Here is a 19,337-nt window from a genome sequence, read left to right on the forward strand (position 1 = left end):
GCGAGCGGGGGCTCCTCTTCATTGCGGTGCATGGACTTCTCATTGTGGTGGCTTCTCTTGTTGTGGAGCACAGGCTCTAGGTGCATGGGCTTCAGTAGTTGTGGCACATGGGCTCAGTAGTGGTGGCTCGGGGCTCTAGAGCACAGGCTCAGTAGTTGTGGTGCACAGGCTTAGTTGCTCCAAGGCATGTGGGATCTTCCTGGACCAGGGCTCAAACCCGTGTCCCCTGCATTGGCAGGCGGATTCTTAACCACTGTGCCACTGGGGAAGCCCCTGTTACATATTTAATTTAGGAAAGATTGCTATGGTAACAAGGGAAAGAAATAAGAAAATATATTGCTCTTTATAAAAATGCAATAAAAGATAAATCACAAAGAGCCCCTCTGTTGTACTGAAATATTGTTATTCTGTGATTAACACTGCACGCATCAACCTGGTTTTGCAGATACCCTTTTTTTCCTCACTGGACTTGAATTTGGAAAGATGGGAGGATCAAGCCATGTTGCCACCATGTAGGTAGAGACTCTGAAAATGGATCCAACAGAAAAAGCAAGAAAGAGGAGAGATCTTGTGACATTATGTGAGCATCTGAATCAAGCCATACCTGAAGCCAGACAAATTCCCTGACCATTTTCTTTCCAGTCTGGGCTAGAGTTTCCACCACTTGTATAGAAAGAATGATGATACAAGGAGTGAAATGGAGTGGAGGAAGTGGTGATTAGTAACTGTCCTTTTTACTCAAATGCTGGAACTAGCAGGCAATGATTAAATCCCTCCTCAGCCCTCTCAAGGATTACCCTGTTTAGCCACCATTATTCAGTCAGCAACTGTCATTTCTGCCTTACATGATGGAAAAGGAGGGGAGAGGCTGTTGACTCTTTTAATCTCTTTCTGTCTGAGCACACTGGGGTCTCACGCTCCTTCTCTCCAACCGGAGAAGATGAGCCATCCACCTGATTTATCTCTCCCTGTTTTTATTTGCTTTTGTTTTCATCAGCCTCCAGCAAGATGCTACAAGTGTTCCCCCAAAGTACATCCTAGAGAAAGTACTGATTTCAGAGTAACCAGCAGTCTCTGTGCTATGATGCAGTCCCACCGGGATTGTCCATGTGGGGCCAGAGGCTTTTTGCCAAGACCTCCCGATACTTCTCTGAGTATGGTCTGCATCAAGCTCTGAATCACCATGGGGCTGCTGCTGGGGGCTAAGTGGCTGCAACTGAGCAGGTCAGAGGTTTGCAGGGGCAGGGAGCCAGCAGATCGTTACAGTCATAGGGACCCTAGATGTGTTGTTGGTGCCCCACCCATCACCCCAAGACCCTGCTCAGGAGAGAGGTGGGGAGAGGTAAAGGGGCCAGGAATATGCAGATGCCCTGATGTGAGAACCTTCTGATATGCCCAGTCATCCAGCCCAATTGAGATAAGCCTGGAGAAACACAGTCTGATCTGTTTTTAGCTTCACAAGGGAGATCAAAGACACTAGATCTGGACTAGAGAGAGAGGGAGTGCTACATCTGTCACGATATGGCTTAGAACTAGGAGTCAATTATGAGACCAAGTACAAAACAATAAACCCAGGCAGGTCAGGGAGGGGAGAGCTGGGAGAAGAGCAAAATCTAAAGTAAGAATCACAAACTCAAATGACTCCAGGGCTAAGGCAAGAAAAATAAGAGGATGAACCATGCTGGGAATAGATCATGGAGAACTGGAGAACCTATGTCCCGCCAAGATAGGCATCAACTCAACTTGCTATTGAACTCAAACTAGGGAGAAATAAAGGGTAGTGTTGTCCAATTATTCTAGAGAAGCCAGAAAATGATAGGATGTTATTAACTGGAATTATTTCATTTTTAAATACTGGTCACTAATTCTATTCCTCTTCTTTATTTTTTTTTTCAACAATATGGACTTTTGGTTTCTAGCTGGGCGTGTAAGGAGTTTAGAAACTGCCACTCGATCGTAACAACAAGTAAAAAGGTGAACAAACTGAGAAATCAGCAACTCTTCCTAAATTCTTCAGAGACACAAGGTCACAGGGAAAATCGCTGCCCCCAAAACAGACAGGCCAATACAGAGAATCACAACTTACTGAGCAGAAACCCAGGAGCAGCAACCGCCCTGAGAGTAGTGCCTAGAAAAAAAATGTATGGTATTGAACATATCAGAAAAGAGAAATACCTAAAATCAATAATCTAAGTTTTTACTGTAGAACACTAGAAAAAGAAAAGTAAATTAAATTCAGAGTAAGTAGAAGAAAATAAATAATTAAAATCAGAGCAGAAATGAATTGAAAATGAATACTGAAAATCAATAGAGACTATCAACAAAATCATAAGGTGGCCCTTTGAAAAGGTCAGTAAAATTGATATGCCTTTAGCCAGGCTGACTAATCAAAAAACAGGGAAGACACAAATTATTAATATCAGAAATGAAAGAGGTGACATCACCACAGATCTCATGGACATTAAAAATATAATTAAGGAATATTATTAACAACTCTATGCCCACATATTTCATAAACTAGATGAAATGGACCAGTACCTTGAAAGACACAATCTGCCAAAAAATACACAAGAATTAACAGGTAATCTGAATAGGTTTATATCTATTAAAGAGATTGAGTCAATAATTAATAACCTTCCAAAACAGAAAGCACCGGGCCCTGACGGGTTCACTGGTGAATTCTTCCAAACATTTAAGGAAGAAATTATACCAATTCTCCACAATCTCTCCCATAAAATAGAAGCCAAAGGAATACTTCGTAACTTATTCTATCAGGCTATCATTACCCTACTACCCCCCAAAATCAAAGACATTACAAGAAAAGAAAACTACAGACCAACATCACTCATACACACAGATGCAAAAATCCTCAACAAAATATGAGCAAATCAAATCCAACACTGTATTAAAAGAATTATACACCATGACCAAGTGGGGTTTATCCCAGGTATGGAAGCCTGGTTCAACATTTAAAAATCAGTAAATGTAATTCATCAAATCAGCAGGCTAAAGAAAAAAATTTTCATGATCATTGCCGTACATGCATTTGACAAAATCCAACATCCATGCATGATAAAAACTCTCATAAAATTAGGGATAGAGGGGAACTTCCTCAGCTTGATAAGGAACGTATAAAAAAAAAAAAAACTTACAGCTAACATTATACTTAATGGTGAGAAACTCAAAGCTTTCCCACTATGGACTTCCCTAGTGGCGCGGTGGTTAAGAATCCACCTGCCAACGCAGGGGACATGGGTTCGAGCCCTGGTCCGGGAAGATCCCTCATGCTGCGGAGCAACTAAGCCCACGCGCCACAACTACTGAAGCCTGCACGCCTAGAGCCCATGCTCCGCAACAAGAGAAGCCACTGCTATGAGAAGCCCACACACCGCAACGAAGAGTAGCCCCCACTCACTGCAACTAGAGAAAGCCGGCACACAACGAAGACCCAACACAGCCAAAAATAACTAATAAATAAATAAATTTTTTAAGAAAATCTTTCCCACTAAGATCAGGAGCAAGGCAAGTATATTCTTTCTTACCACTGCTTTTCAACATTGTACAAGAAGTTCTAGATAATGCAACAAGACGAGAAAACGAAATAAAAGGTATACAGATTGGGAAGGAAGAAATAAAACTATCTTTGTTCATAGATGGCATGATCATCTATGTAGAAAATCTAAAAGAATAGACAAAAAAAACAAACTCCTGGGGACTTCCCTGGGGAGCCAGTGGTTAAGAATCTGCCTCCCAATGCAGGGGACATGGGTTCAATCCCTGGTCAGGGAACTAAGATCCCACATGCCACAGGGCAACTAAGCCCACGTGCCCTAGAGCCCACACACCACAACTACTGAGCTCGTGCACTCTGGAGCCCTCTCGCCACAACTACTGAGCCTGTGCACTCTGGAGCTCATGCTGCAACTAGAGAGCCCATGTGCCACAACTAGAGAGAAGCCCACACACCACAATGAAGAGCCTGTGTGCCACAACAAAAGATCCCGCATGCCACAGCTAAGACCTGATGCAGCCAAATAAATAAATTAATTAATTTAAAAAAAAAAAAACCTCCTGGAACTAATGAGAAATTATAGCAAGGTAATATAATATACAAAGATCCCACATGCCACAACTAAGACCTGATGCAGCCAAATAAATAAATTAGTTAATTAAAAAAAAAAACTCCTGGAACTAATAAGAAATTATAGCAAGGTTGCAGAATACAAGGTCAATATATAAAAGTCAGTCACTTTCCCATATGATAGCAATGAACAAGCAGAATTTGAAACTTAAAATGCATCGCCATTTACATTAGCACCCCCAGAAATGAAATACTTAGGTGTAAGTCTAACAAAATATGTAAAAACTCTACATGAGGAAGATCTGATGAAAGATATCAAAGAACTAAATAAATAGATATTTCACGTTCATGGTTAAGAAGATTCAATATTGTCAAGATGTCAGTCCTTCCCAAATGATCTACAGTCTCAATACAATCCCAATCAAAAATCTAGCACATCATTTTTTGGATATTGACAAACTGATTCTAAAATTTATATGAAGAGGCAAAAGACCCAGAATAAACAACATAATCTTAAGACTGACATTACCCAACTTCAAGACTTACTATAGAGCTAGAATAATCAAGACAGTGTGCTTTTGGTGAAAGAATAGACAAATAAATCAATGAAACAGAATAGAGAACCCAGAAACAGACCCACAAAAATACAGTCAACTAATCTTTGACAAAGAAGCAAAAGCAATATAATGGAGCAAAGATAATCTTTTACACCAAAGGTGCTGGAAAAACTGGACAACCACATGCAACAAAATGGACCAAAACATAGACCTTACACACTTCACAAAAATTAACTCAAAATGGGTCATAGACCTAAATATAAAGTGCAAAACTATAAAACTCCTACAAGATAACAATAGGAGAAAACCTAATTGACCTTGTATATGGTGATGACTTTTTAGATCAAACACCAAATGCACAATCATGAAAGAAATAACTGATAAGCTGGACTTCATTAAAATTCCAGTACCTGTAACCTGTCATGTATCATGACTATGCCTTTACCTGGTAAAACTAAAAACTTCTGTTATGTGAAGGAGAATTTCAAGAAAATGAGAAAACAAGCCATACACTGGGGAAAAAAATATTTGCAAAAGACATATCTAATAAAAGACTGTTATCCAAAACATATGAAGAACTCTTGAAACTCAACAATAAGAAAACTAACAACCCAATCTAAAAAGAGGCCAAAGTAACACCTCACCAAAGAAGATATACAGATGGCAAGTAAGCATATGAAAATATGTTCAGCATCATATGTCATTAGGGAATTGCAGATTAAAACAACAGTGAGATGTCACTACACACTTATTAGAATAACCAAAATCCAAAAAACTGGCAACACTAAATGCTGGTGAGGATGTGGAAAAGCAAGAACTCTCATTGCTGGTGAGAATGCAAAATGGTGTTGCCACTTTGGAAGACAGTTTGGCAGTTTCTTTCAAAATAAAACATACTCTTTCCATATAATCCAGCAATTTTACTACTTGGTATTTACTCCAAAAGTTGAAAGTTTATGTCCACACAAAAATCTTCACACATTACAATAGCCAGGACATGGAAGCAACCTAAATGCCCATCAACAGACAAATGGATAAAGAAGATGTGATACATATATACAATGGAATGTTACTCAGCCATAAAAAGGAACGAAATTGGGTCATTTGTACAGACGTGGATAGACCAAGAGACTGTCATACAGAGTGAAGTAAGTCAGAAAGAGAAAAACAAATATATATTAACGCATATATATAGAATCTGAAAAAATTGGTATAGACGATCTTATTTACAAAGTAGAAATAGAGACACAGACGTAGAGAACAAACATATGGATACCAAGGGGGAAAGGCGGGGGTGGGGGGATGAATTGGGAGATTGGGATTGACATATATACACTATTGATACTTTGTATAAAATAGATAACTAATGAGAACCTACTATATAGCACAGGGAACTCTACTCAATGCTCTGGTGACCTAAATGGGAAGGAAATCCAAAAAAGAGGGGATATATGTATACATATTGCTGACTCACTTTGCTGTACAGTAGAAACTAACAAAATATGGTAAAGCAACTATACTCCAATAAAAAAAATTTTTTTAATAAAAAATAAAATATAAATTTTAAAAAAAGCCTTCACACAGATGTTTGTAACAGTTTTGTTCATAACTGCCAAAACAACCAAAATGTCCTTCAATAAGTGAATAAATAAACTGTGATACATTTAAAAATGAGGATTATTTAGCACTAAAAAGACATGGGCTATCAAACCATGGAAAGACACGGAGGAAACTTCAATACATATTACTAATTAAAAGAAACCAATCTGAAAAGGCTACATCCTGTATGATTCCAACTATATGACATTCTGGAAAAAGACAAAACTATGGAGACAGTAAAAGGATCAGTGGTTGCCAGGGGTTAGGGGGACAGAAAGGAATAAATAAGCAGAAAACAGAAATTTTAGAGCAGTGAAACTATTCTGTGTCATACTACAATAGTGGATGCATGTCATTATACATTTGTCCAAACCCATAGAATGCACAACACCAAGAGTAAACCCTAATGTAAGCTATGGACTTTAGGTGATAACCATGTGTCAGTGTAGGTTCATTGACTGTAAGAAAGCTACCACTGTGGTGCAGGATATCGATAATGGAGCAGGTTGTGAATGTGTGAAGACGGGGTATGTGGGAACTCTCTGTACTTTCTGCTCAGTTTTTCTATGAAACTAAAATTGCTCTAAAAAATAAATTTTATTAATGTAAAAACAAAAACAATAATAATCCACCCAATTTTTTTGGTCTACCATGTGTCATGCGTGAGGCGTGACACGGGGGCAAGCCCAAACCTTCACTGTGAGATGATTAATAGGGAAACTGGTCCAACTAGTCATCCATCCTTCCACCCATCCACCCATACCTCCATTCATCAATTCATTTATTTGTTCACTAACACAGTCAACAGCAATGCCACTGAACAGCATCTCAATATAGGACAGAATGTGGTTAGACAACAAGTATTTGTGAAGTGCCTATAATATTCCAAACACTATCCCAGGATCCGGTGTACAATAGTAAACAAAAATAAAAAACCTTCACCTTATGAAATTCACAATCTGGTGAAGAGACAATGAATAAACAAATAAGCTTGATAACATATTAGGGGAATAGTAGGGTGGGGTAAGAGGTACAATTTCAAATAGAGTTGGCAGGGATGGTGTTGAAAGATGTTACATGAGAAGACTTAAAGGAGGTGAGAGAAAGCCATGAGGATAGCTGTGGGAGAAGTATTCAAAGCAGAAGAAACAAATGCAAAATCCCTGAGACGGGAACATGTACAAGTAACAGCAAGGAGAGTGATGGGAGGTAGGAGGAGAGGGGAACAGATTATGTTCCAAAGTAAGGACTTTGGCTTTTATTAGGAGTGAACTGAGAAGCCACTGGTTTCAAGCAGAGAAGTGATATGACGTGGCTTGTTTTTTTAGTGTAATAGGTATTCACTTCCATCCTCAAAGTCAGAAAGAAAAAGAATATCACTTTATTTCCCTTAAGGCAACCTAGCTGTGACCCTTCTCTCACAGGAAAGCAATTCCCTCTCCTCCACAACTGCATCTCCCTCCTTTGCCTCATATCACTCTTGATTAAGGGCAGTGTATGAAGACCGGAATGCAAAGGTCTGCCTCTAATGAGTTACATCATGGTCATTGCCAATGTCCTTGCTGTCTGATCTGCAAGAGGTCCCGAGTCATGGATAAAGCATTGCTTGAGATCCCTTGCCAACAATCCTATCTTCCTATGTGGGGTTTGCAAACTATATTTGTTCAGGTAACTCCAGATGCTGTAACAAGTAAATTCAAAATGGCAGTGGCTTAATGAAATGGGAGATCATTTTTTGCTCATGTGATATTTCAGATATCCTGGTGGGTGGGGTGCACTCCTCCGTGTGGTGATGTAGGGACCCAAGCTTCTTGCATATTAACCTCTACAAGCCCCTAGAGAATCAAAGTTCCTCTGTCTCCAGAGAGAAGGGAAAAGAGAGGAAAAGCACATCCACGTCTTAGCCACCTTGACCTAGAATTCACACACATCACTTCTATTCACATTCCATTAGGGAGAGATAGTCACATGACCACACATGGAGACAAGGGAGGTTGGAAGAGGCTGCCAGCCAACACTGGGAGAAGATCTGAACGGTAACGAGGCTGACATGGGGCCAATGGCACCCTGATAAGCCATGTGTAGGCTGAGTGTATATGAGTTAGGTTAATGTCAACGTACTCCATAGAACATGGACCAAATACCAGGTGGGAAAGGCTGACTGAGTTTGAGTTCCCACTCAGTCACTTACTTGCTGAGTTCCATAGTGCAAGGCAGGCAACCTCTCTGAGCCCCTGTCTCTCCCATCAGAGTCAGTGATCTATAAACCACATAAAGCACTTAGCACAGTGCCTGGTACATAGGAAACATCGGTAAACATTATCACAGGTTTTCACCACAAACTGCAGGCACCTGAAATCCGGAACCTCCGTCCTACCCAAGGCCTGTATCCACGAGGCCTGACCCTGTTAGAGGCTCTGTTCTAGAATTAAGAGGTTCTGGTCTCCTTACAACTCCATGTGTTTGTCTTATTAGGACCCTTCTTGGGTGGGCCAGTTTGAGTGGGTCTCTGTTTTGGGGAACGAAATTCTCCCAACAGAAAAGCAGATCAGGCTCATGTGAGGTTAAGGGATTCCTAGAAATCTAAGGCAGAGAATGAAAATTGGTGTTTCAATAAGATTTCGGAGAAGGGAGAGAAGGAAGAAGAGAGGGAGGTAAAAAGGATGGAGGGAAGAGTAGAAAGAAGGGAGGGAGGGAGAGAGCGTGTTAGGTAGAAATTTGGGAAAGGGAAGATATAAATTAGAAAGGAGGAAGGAAGAGAGAGAGAAAGAGGGAGGAAGAAAGGGAAGAGGGAAGGAATTGGAAGGAGGAAGAGCTGGACTCTGAAGCCTCTTGGAGGACCTACAGATTTCTTTGGCCAGAGGCAAGTGTCACTGTGATCTGGGCTTGGTCCCAAACGCCCATGAGCTCCCACTTACCAGCCTTGAGGGCAGCAGCAAGCCCACTATCTGTACAGCTTCATAAAGGACTCATCATTTTATTATCATGAGCATGTGCCAATCTCATCCAAATCAATTAATTCCTTAATCACAATGAATGGAGCGGGATGTGAAGCACCCCATGTGGGGGCGATGAATATTAGCGGTATTTAACGGCCAAACGCATCTGATACCAGAAAAGCATCCTCGAGGTTGCACGATAGAATCCAAAGTTTAATTCTTGGGTAACAAGGCCCCAGGCAATTGTACCTTATTAATTCTGACAACAGGAATATGTATGCGAGGGCGTGACAGCCGGCTACTTAGAGCCCAGCCCCAGGACCTGGAAGTGATTAGTGTGCGGCCCAGTTGCAGAAAGATTTAGGATCCCTTTCACTATGGGATCTTTCTCAAACACCAAGCTGTAAATACATCATCTCCCCCACCCACCTGCACCTCAAGGGATGTTTTGGAAAAGGTAGAGGAATTGAAACTAGAGGTTTATGGGTGCAGGGAGGCAGACACTGGAGAAAGATCTGATGCAGGCAGGTTGGGACTGCCCTGTAAGGTTGTACAAGTTATGTACTGCACAAGGCCTCCAGCTGAAGAGGGGTGAGCAAGGGCTGAAATTCTGGTCTGAGCTCTGCCCACCAAGCCCTGTGCCTTGGCATGAGGCTATACCTGCTCTGAAAAGGCAGGTTTTTCCTTTATCCAACCACCCAGAGGGTGAGCTGCATAAACTCTTTGAAACTCAGTTTCTCCATTTGAAGAGACCGGACTAGATGAGAAGGTGCCTTCCGAATGGAACATTGCTTAATCCCAATTTGTTCTTTCAGTCATTCAACACACATATATGCAGGTGCCTATTGTCAACTGTATAATAGATAAGACTCTGGAGATATGGAGATGGCCTCCTCATTTTAGAGGAAAGACAGGTCCTAAGGCAAATATTTACACTAGCAGTATATGGGGGGGGCGGGTATGGTGGGACCACACCTCTGTTCTAGTACAGGAAATGCCTGAGGCCTTATTTTTGTGGCATCTCTCCTGCAGCCCAGAACAGCAAGGGCAAACAGTAGGATATTAATAATGCATTTATTATATTGCTTTGATGTTTTTTCTTACCCAATTTCCACCACTACCAAGCTGGGATCTCCTGGAAATCATAACTATGCCTTATTCATCTCTGGCACCCCAAAACCTAGCCTAGTGTCTGACACACAGCACCGGCTCGTAATGGGTTAAGTATTTGCTGTATGTTAAAAATCTCTAATAAGTACTTTACACATACTAACTCCTTCAGTCATCATTTTTGTTCTGCAATGGGTCATTTATTATCTTACTTATTATCTCTCAGCCCCCAAAACAGTCTCTAAACCATACGGCAGGGGGTGGTACACATTTTCTGTAAATGGCCAAATAGTAAATATTTTAGGTTTTGTGGACCTAAGTATTTGTCACAAAGGCTCAACACTGCCACTGTAGCACAAAAGTAACCATAGGCAACACATAAACCAATGAACCTGGCTGGAATTCATGGACACTTGAAATTTGAATTTTACATAATTTTCGCATGTCAAAAATATTATTCTTCTTTTGATTATTTTCAAGATTTTAAAATGTAAAATTATTCTTAAATTGTGGGCCACATGAAAGGAGGCTAAATTTGGCCTGTGGGCTGTACTTTGCCAACCTCTGCTCTACTCTGAGATTGTGGGGCTGGCTGTCTGCACACTTCATATCCCAGAACTCCTTGATGCCTGGCTTCCTTTTGGGTTTTGCCAGAAGAAGGCATTGCTGAAAGATTGGTAGGAGGAGGGGAGAAGGGACTCCCTCTCTCTAGCTTCTGTCAGCATCTCTCCAACAGCAGAGGACAGTCAAGGCTCTAGCCACTCCCAGCAGCTGTCACTTACCGCCCCCACATGTGTAAACACCAGCCACCTGGTGTCCCCTAAGATGTGAGAACCTCCTGTGGAGGACTTCCCTTCAAGCTCCAGATGCCCACCTGCAAGGTATTCTCCCACGAGCACCTAAATTCTGTAGCATCACCTCTTGCCTTTCCTACCCAGCACTAAGGAATAGTTACTTCTTTCTACATTTCTAATATTTAGGATACTTTCACCTCCCCTTTTTCACTCTTCTAGGTTCCTAACACCTGTATAACCAATCCTCTGTATTAAATCTTCTCCACTTGAAATACCTAGTGTGATTTCTGTTTTCCTAACCAAACCCCAACCAATATATCCCCATTTTAAAGATGAGAAAATGAAGGCTGCTAGAAGTATAGGCGTTGTCCAGGTCATTGTAGCAAGTGAGTCAAGAATACTTTGTCCAAAATCACTGAAGAGGGAACAGCTACATTTATATTGGAGTCCATGATTGTCTGACCCTGAAGCATGCATGCTCTTAGCCAGTATGTGGTACATACAACGGGAAGAGCTCTCTACTCAACACTGCTCCCAGTGAACCCAGCACAGGTCTAAACACCCTGCAGGCACCATGTTCTGATGGCTGAATGAATAAATGAACGAATGAGCTTCTATCTACGAGCCTAGCAATAGGTACAATAGACGACTGTTGCAAAAAATAGGAGAATTAATGTTTTAGGAGTAGTTCTAAATTCTGGCTGTACATTAGAATATCCTTAAGAATTTTAAAAACATGCCCAAGACCCACTCCAGAGCAAATGAGTCAGAATCAGGCATCAGGATTTTTTACAAGTTCCCGGGTGACTCTAATACGCAGCCAGGGTTGAGAATTACAGTTTTAGGCAAAACTTCGCTGAGCTGTATCTTCCTGAGACACCATGAGTCTCCCTGGGGAGGACCACTGGAGCCAGGTGCGTCTCTTCCCTTGCAGGTTTCGCCCCACACTATCCTGTGGAGTATCATGACATCTGAAGGTGAAGGCCCCTTTGCTTGCTTAGTATGAGAATCCATCCCAAGGTGGCAAATCACCTTCAGATTCAATCATATTTGCTGAGCGCTACTATGAGCTAGTGCTATAGGGGAGGCGCTATACTGTTAAAATCCATCTTAACAGATGAATAAGGTACTTATTATTGAGAGACTGACTGTACAAACAGACAATGGTCAGACCACATAGGACAACAGAACTCTGACTCACAACCTCTGGGCGATCAGCCTAGAATGGTCAGGACTTGGTTCACAGCTGCACATTTCCCTATTTTTTTGCCACAGCTTCTAACTCAAGAGCAACCAGAGAAAGCCAGACATACTCTTCCCAAACCAATAGCATAAGATACTCCTAGTTAGCTCACCTCCAGCTTCCGCATGCCAACAACCTCGAAGCAGGGCACACCTGAAGCCTATTTCTCTGTGATGGTCCCTCACTCCATGGAGAGCCTTTGAGTCTCTGCCAAACATGAGTGATGGGTGCTGACTGACTCCCTTGTTATAGCAAGTCCTGAGTAAACAGATTGTTTGTTCTCACTTGAGTGGTCTTTATTTTCCTATTATTATTAATTGTCCCATTTTTTAAAAAATTTTACAGAGGTGAAATGGAAGCTCAACGAAACTAAGTAACTCGTCTGAGGTTACACAGCTGGAAAGAGCAGTGCCAGATTTTAACCCCTGAGAAGCAGGTTAGCATTAGGAGAAGAGTGTAGAACAAGGTCAAAAGCATGAGCTATGGTGTAAGGAAGAATGGTTAAAATCCTGATTAAGACCCTTATGGACCTTGCATCGGTCACTCAGTTCTCTCTGTGCCTCAGTTTCCTCAAATCTGTAATGGAGATAAAAATACTTCACAAGGAGTAGAGAGTACTGGTTCCAAGTAGAATCTCTGGCATATGATTTTCGGATTCAAATTCTACATTACTTACCAACAGTGTCCTTCAGAAAATTGCTTAACTTGACTAAGCCTCAGAATTTTCGTCCACAAAATGAGGATAATTCATTTATCACAGGGTTATTAAGATAATTAAATGAGGTATTTTTTAAAGCACTTATGTAGCATTTACTATGTATGTATCAGACTCTGTGGTACATGTTTTCCAGGCATTAGTTTATTTAATTCTCAGAACAATGCCATGAGTTAGGCACTATTATCATCACCTCCAGTTTACAGATGAGGAGACTGAAGGAAAAGGAAATTAGGTAACTTGCTCAAGGACCTACATCTAGGAAAAGGTAGAACATGTATTAGAACCCCAGTCATTGGTACATGATTCTACCTCTTGCAGATGAAGTATGCAAAGCATTAAAAAGATTTTAAAAATGTAACTATGAATGATGACAGATGTTAACTAGACTTATTATGGTGATCGTTTTGCAGTATGTACAAATACTGAATCATTGTGTTGTACACCTGAAACTAATATAATTTTATGTCAATTAAACCTAAAAAAAAAGATATTGAGTGAATATCCAAAAAAAACTGGGGGAAAAAAGCCAAATGTCCACTTATACCATTTCTATTCAACATTGGCAAAAGCTCATAGAAGATACAAAAATTGAAAAGAAGTAAAGATACCTTTATTCAATTTGACATGATTGTGTATGCAGAAAATCCAAAGGAATCTGCCCCCAAAGCTACTAGAACTAATATGAAAATTTAGCAAAATTATTAAATACAAGTTGACTATTAAAAAATCTATTATATTTCTATATAATACCAATAAATAATTGGCAAATTAAATAAATATTTAATAGCATGAAAACTATTTAAAAAACCGTAGAAGTACAATAAATAAATGCTATGCAAGAACCCTTTGCGTGCTAAAAAATTACAAAACATCAATACATTGCTAAGTGAAATTAAACAAAACCTAAATAAATGGAAAGGTATACTATGTTCATAGGCTGGTGGACTGGAGGACTTAATTTGTTAGGATGAGATCTCCGTACATTGATCAATAGATTTGATGCAAAATCAATCAAAATCTCAGCAGCCCATTTGTAGAAATTGACGAGCTGATTTTTAAATTTGTGTGTAAATGAAAGACCTAGTATAGGCAAAATAATCTTGAAAAGGAACAAAGTTGGAGGACCCCCACAACCTGACTTTAAAACTGATAATAAAGCTACAGTAATCAAGAGACTATGGCATTAGAGTAAGAATCATTGCAACAGAAGAGAGAATCCAGAAAAAGACCCATAATTACACAGTCAGTTGTTGTTGTTTTTCTTTACTAAGGTGCCCAAGCAATTCAGTGGGGGAAAGGAACAGCTTTTTAACAAATAGCACTGGAACAACTGAATAAGCATATGGGGGAAGATGAACTTTGACCTCTATCTCACACCATGTACAAAAGATCAAGTCAAGAAGGATCATAGATAGAAACTTAAAAGCTAAAACTATAAAATTTCTGAAAGAAAATATAGGAGAACAATTTCACGGCTTTGGTAAAGATTTCTTAGGAAAGAAAAAGGGCTAACCGTAAAAGAAAATAAATGCAACTTCATCAATATTTTAAAATTTTGCTCATCAAGTTATATCATTAAAAAACAGGTGAGTCACAGAGTGGGGGAAAATATATATCTGATCAAAAAATAGTATCCGTATTACATCAAGAACTCCTACAAATCAATAATAAAAGACAAACCACCCAATAAAAATTGTCAAAAGACTTGAACAGACGTTACAAAAGAAGATAAATTAATGACATATTAGCACATGAAAAGGTGTTCAATATCTTTAGTCATCAGGGAATTACACATTAAAACTCATTGAAATGCATTAAATACTTATTAAAGTAATGAGATAAAACCTCACACCCAATATAATGATCCCTGTGTAAAAGACTGAGAACACCACATATTGCTGTTGGGAGTGTAAAATGGTTCAGCCACTTCAGAAAACAGCCTGGTGGTCTTTTACATGATAAAACATACACCTACACTATAATGCAGCAATTCTACTCCTGGACATGTGTCCAAGAGAAACAAAAACATATGTCCACACAAAGAGTTGTTCAAGAATGTTATTGATAGCTTTACTTATCACAGCCCCAAACTGAAAACCACCCAAATGTCCTTCAAGAGGAGAATGGACAAACAAATCTTGATATAGCCACACAATGGAATACGATTTACCAATGAAAAGGGACAAACATTGATAACAGCATGTATGAATCTCACAGACCTTAAATCAATCAAAAGAAGTCAAACACAAGAGAACACATCGTATTTACATGAAGTTCAAAAACAAAAATCCATGGTGGTAAAAATCAGAGTAGCAGTTGCTTCTTGGAGCAGGAGCCAAAATTGGCTAGAAAGAGGCCTGAGAAAAACCTTCTGGAGCAATGGAATTTGTCTTGATTGGGGTGAGAGTTTATGCAACTGTCAAAACTGTACAGTGAAGGTCTGTGCATATCACTGTTTATGAATCATACCTCAAATTTTTAAAGCCCCCGAAATATTTGGTGATAAATTGTTTGCAAGGGTGTGAGAAAATTCACCAGCATACATGCCTGGTGATAGTATAAGTGTGGTGCAATCTCCCTGGAGGGCAATTTTGACAATACCTATCACAATGAGTGATACAGATACACACTTGACCCAGTCATTTCACTTCTAGAAGTCATCCTACAGATATATTCACGCATGATGTAGAGACAGTTGTAGAAAGATATTCTTTGCAAAATCGTTTGTGGTAGCAAAAGACTGCAAATAGCATAGCCAACCATTTATAAAAGACAGGTTAAATAAATTACAGTGCTGTATTTTAATAGAATACAATGCAGCTGTTAAAATAATAAGGGAGATTCATATGTACTGATATGAAATGATATTCAAGATGTATGATATATTGATACACAGGAAAAAAGGTGTAGAGCAAAGTTTGTAACATTCTTCCATAGGTGTAAAAGTAAACGTGCACATGTAATATATCTTGAGAGGTACATAAAAAACAGAACATAGCTGTTGCCTCTGGGGCTGGCAGACTGGGAAATGGGAGATTAGACACTGGGGGAGAATTATTTTCAATGTATTACCACTTTCGTTGCCTGAGTTTTTCATTTTGTTTTTTGTTTTTTACCATATGGGTATTATATAAATCAATAAATTTTTAAAAAGCAAAGAAAAAGACCAGCATCATGGGGCCAATCCATTTTCCCTGGCGCTTGACCCAGACCCTTTAGTTCCTGTGCCCCATATACTCTGGGGCTGTCCTGATTCCTCCTATAATAACCACCCCCATCATTTGTCTCCATGGCCTCCAACCTCAGATCTGACCTCCAATCCACCTACTGCCTCAGTTTTGCTTTCCTACAGGACCACCAGTGCTTGGGTTATCAGATATTTCCACCCAACACTGCCCTCAGCAGTGCACTCAGCATTTCAGTTGTTGGATTTTCCAGGCTTTTCTTCATTCCTGACTTTTCCCAAGCAAAACAGATCTACCCATAGCTAGCACCATGCCTATGCTCCAAAATGAGACTATGAAATATCCCTGTAATTTTCAGATGCCTTAAGACATACACTCTTAAATAATTAGTAGATTATAGATGACCTACAGCTTTAGTCCAGCTTTTAAACATAACTTCTTAACGAGGCTACCTGGACAGTTTGTCTCCAGGCGGAGCGTAAAGATAATTGTGGCTCCCCTGATGAATACAAGGGTGGGCACAGGGGAATTACTGTACATTGTTAATGAAGGCGTCCTGGGGGCCTTGCACCCACTTCAGGGACAGATGCACTGCTCCCAGCTTCCTCTCTGATCCTGCAGTCTGTAGCCTGCTGTACAGAGATTTGTGGGCAGAGAATCAAAGAACATGGTCTGAAGCCTGACTCTGACTTCCTATGTGGCCTTGAGCACATCACATCCCTTCTTTGGGCCTCTGGGCCTTTCTCTGTTGCATCAGGTAATCTCTCAGGCCCTTGCAGCATTTAACTTGAGACTTCTGAGTGTCTGCAATTATAACTACTTAGTAAAATTTATTTCACAATCAAAAAAAGAAAAAAGAAGCAGCAGGATTTTTTTTCAACTTTTAAAAATGGGTTAAAAATAAGAAATATCACATTTCTTTTAATCTTTGTTTTTCCAGCAGCACTGGTACCACCATGGAGCTCCTTAAAATGCAGAACCTCAGGCCTCATCCCAGACCTACTGAAGTAGAATGTGAATGTCAACAAGATTCTAAGATAATATATATTTTTTTGGCTCTGAGCCCCCAAGGGACATAGAAATGCATCAGAGATCTTACATAAAACTGGCAGCTTTGGGAAAGAGTCTTCTCTATATCTTCAGGTCTCTCTGACACAGTAGATGAACTAGACGTAAAGTAGGACTCAAAACATTGGATGCCTACAGAGGTCAGGAAAGTAACAAAAAACTAGCAAAGGAGCCTGGGTGAAGCAATGGGGAAGGGTGGCAACTGTGGTTAGGGGAAGTGTTTGTTTCATCTTAAGTGGCCTAGTATCAGTTAACTGTTGCCATATGGAAATGCAGGATCTGTGTTGCCACATACTGTGTTTTTGGTTTTTTGTTTGTTTGGGGGTTTTTCTGTTTTTGTTTTTGTTTTGTTTTTTTTTGGCTGTGTTGGGTCTTCTTTGCTGTGTGCGGGGTTTCTCTAGTTGCGGCGAGCAGGGGCTACTCTTCGTTGTTGTGCACGGACTTCTCATTGTGGTAGCTTCTCTTGTTGTGGAGCACAGGCTCTAGGTGTGTGCTCTTCAGTAGTTGTGACACGCGGGCTCAGTAGTTGTGGCTCACAGGCTCTAGAGCACAGGTTCAGTAGTTGTGGCGCATGGGCTTCGTTGCTGCACAGCATGTGGGATCTTCCTGGACCAGGGATCAGACCCATGTCCCCTCCATTGGCAGGTGGATTCCTAACCACTGTGCTACCAGGGAAGTCCCTGTGATTTCTTTTTTAAGTTAACCTGGATATTCAGATTTCTATGTGGAATCTCTTAATGATAAAAACATCATCAGGTCAAACACAACACAGTTTAAAGCCAAATGTAATAACAATTTCAAAAACCTTGAAGCAAGAATAAACTTGAGTTCAAAACACAAAAGGCAAATAAGGTGGCTGGAGTGTGATGAGTAACAGGTAAAGTAAAACAAGCCCAGAAGGGGAAAGTAGGGGTGTTGGCTGCTGACAGGAGGAGGCAGAATGATGTGGGGTTTATTGGTGAACATGGTGGTTAAAGGCACAGGGACTGGAGTCCAAACCTGCCCTTTTCTATCTCTGTGACTTTAGACAAGTTACTGCATGCATATGTACCCTCTCTTTCTTATCAGCAAAATGGATTTAATAATGGTATGCACCTTAGAAGGTCAAAGCAAAGAAGCAGAGATTACTATAACAAGGTACTTAAAATAGGGTGTAAACCAAAGTAAGCCTCAATGATTGTTGTGATTGTTATTATTTGCCTTCTTTCATTAGCACTACAAATGTCATGAGTACCTGCTGGGGGGCCAACCCACACATTAGACTTTTTTCAATGGGCTTAGCAGCTCTTCTCCTCCAAAATTTTCAAACAAGGAATGGGCACACAAAGATCTGTCTTCTCCCCTCAAGATGACTCAGCCTGCCCTGACCCAGCCCCAGCCATGCTGTTTGTCCTGAACGTTCTTCCCCCCCCCCCCCATAATTTGTTTTGTAGAGTAGCTCAGTGTTCAAGGCCCTCTGCAGGCTGCCCACTATCAAAGCAAGACCATTTATTCATTGAACAAACATGTATCTGGCATCAACAGTGTGTTAGGCACTGAGCTAGTTCTTAGAGATTCAGGTGTGAACAAGATTCTGACCCTGTGGAGTTCCATTCTAGTACAGGGGATGAATGATAGCACATAAGCACATAAATAAATAAGACAATGTTAGAAAGCAGTAAATTCCACCAAGATGATGAGATCAGAATAGGGGTGACCATTTCAGAATGGGCATTCCCGCTACACCTCTAGATAGAGTGTTTGGAATTAATTTGCCTTGACCAAAGTTTGAAGCCCTGAATGATTTAGACAAGAGTCCATCTGACACTCACTCATTCATTCATTTATTCATTCATTCCACAAATATCTAATGAGACCAAAGATTTGCCAGGCTTTTTACTAAGTAGTAAAGAAACAGAAATGAAAACACATGATTCCTACCTTTAGTGGACTTCCCAGTCTAGTGATAAATGAAGACATATTAATAGACAAGTAAAGTCTGAAAGAATCTTTTTTAAGCAAAGTTTTAAGGAAGGAGTTTATTTCATTTTATAATAAGCAAAC

Source organism: Eschrichtius robustus, chromosome 16 (assembly GCF_028021215.1).
Source record: "Eschrichtius robustus isolate mEscRob2 chromosome 16, mEscRob2.pri, whole genome shotgun sequence".
NCBI lineage: Eukaryota > Metazoa > Chordata > Mammalia > Artiodactyla > Eschrichtiidae > Eschrichtius > Eschrichtius robustus.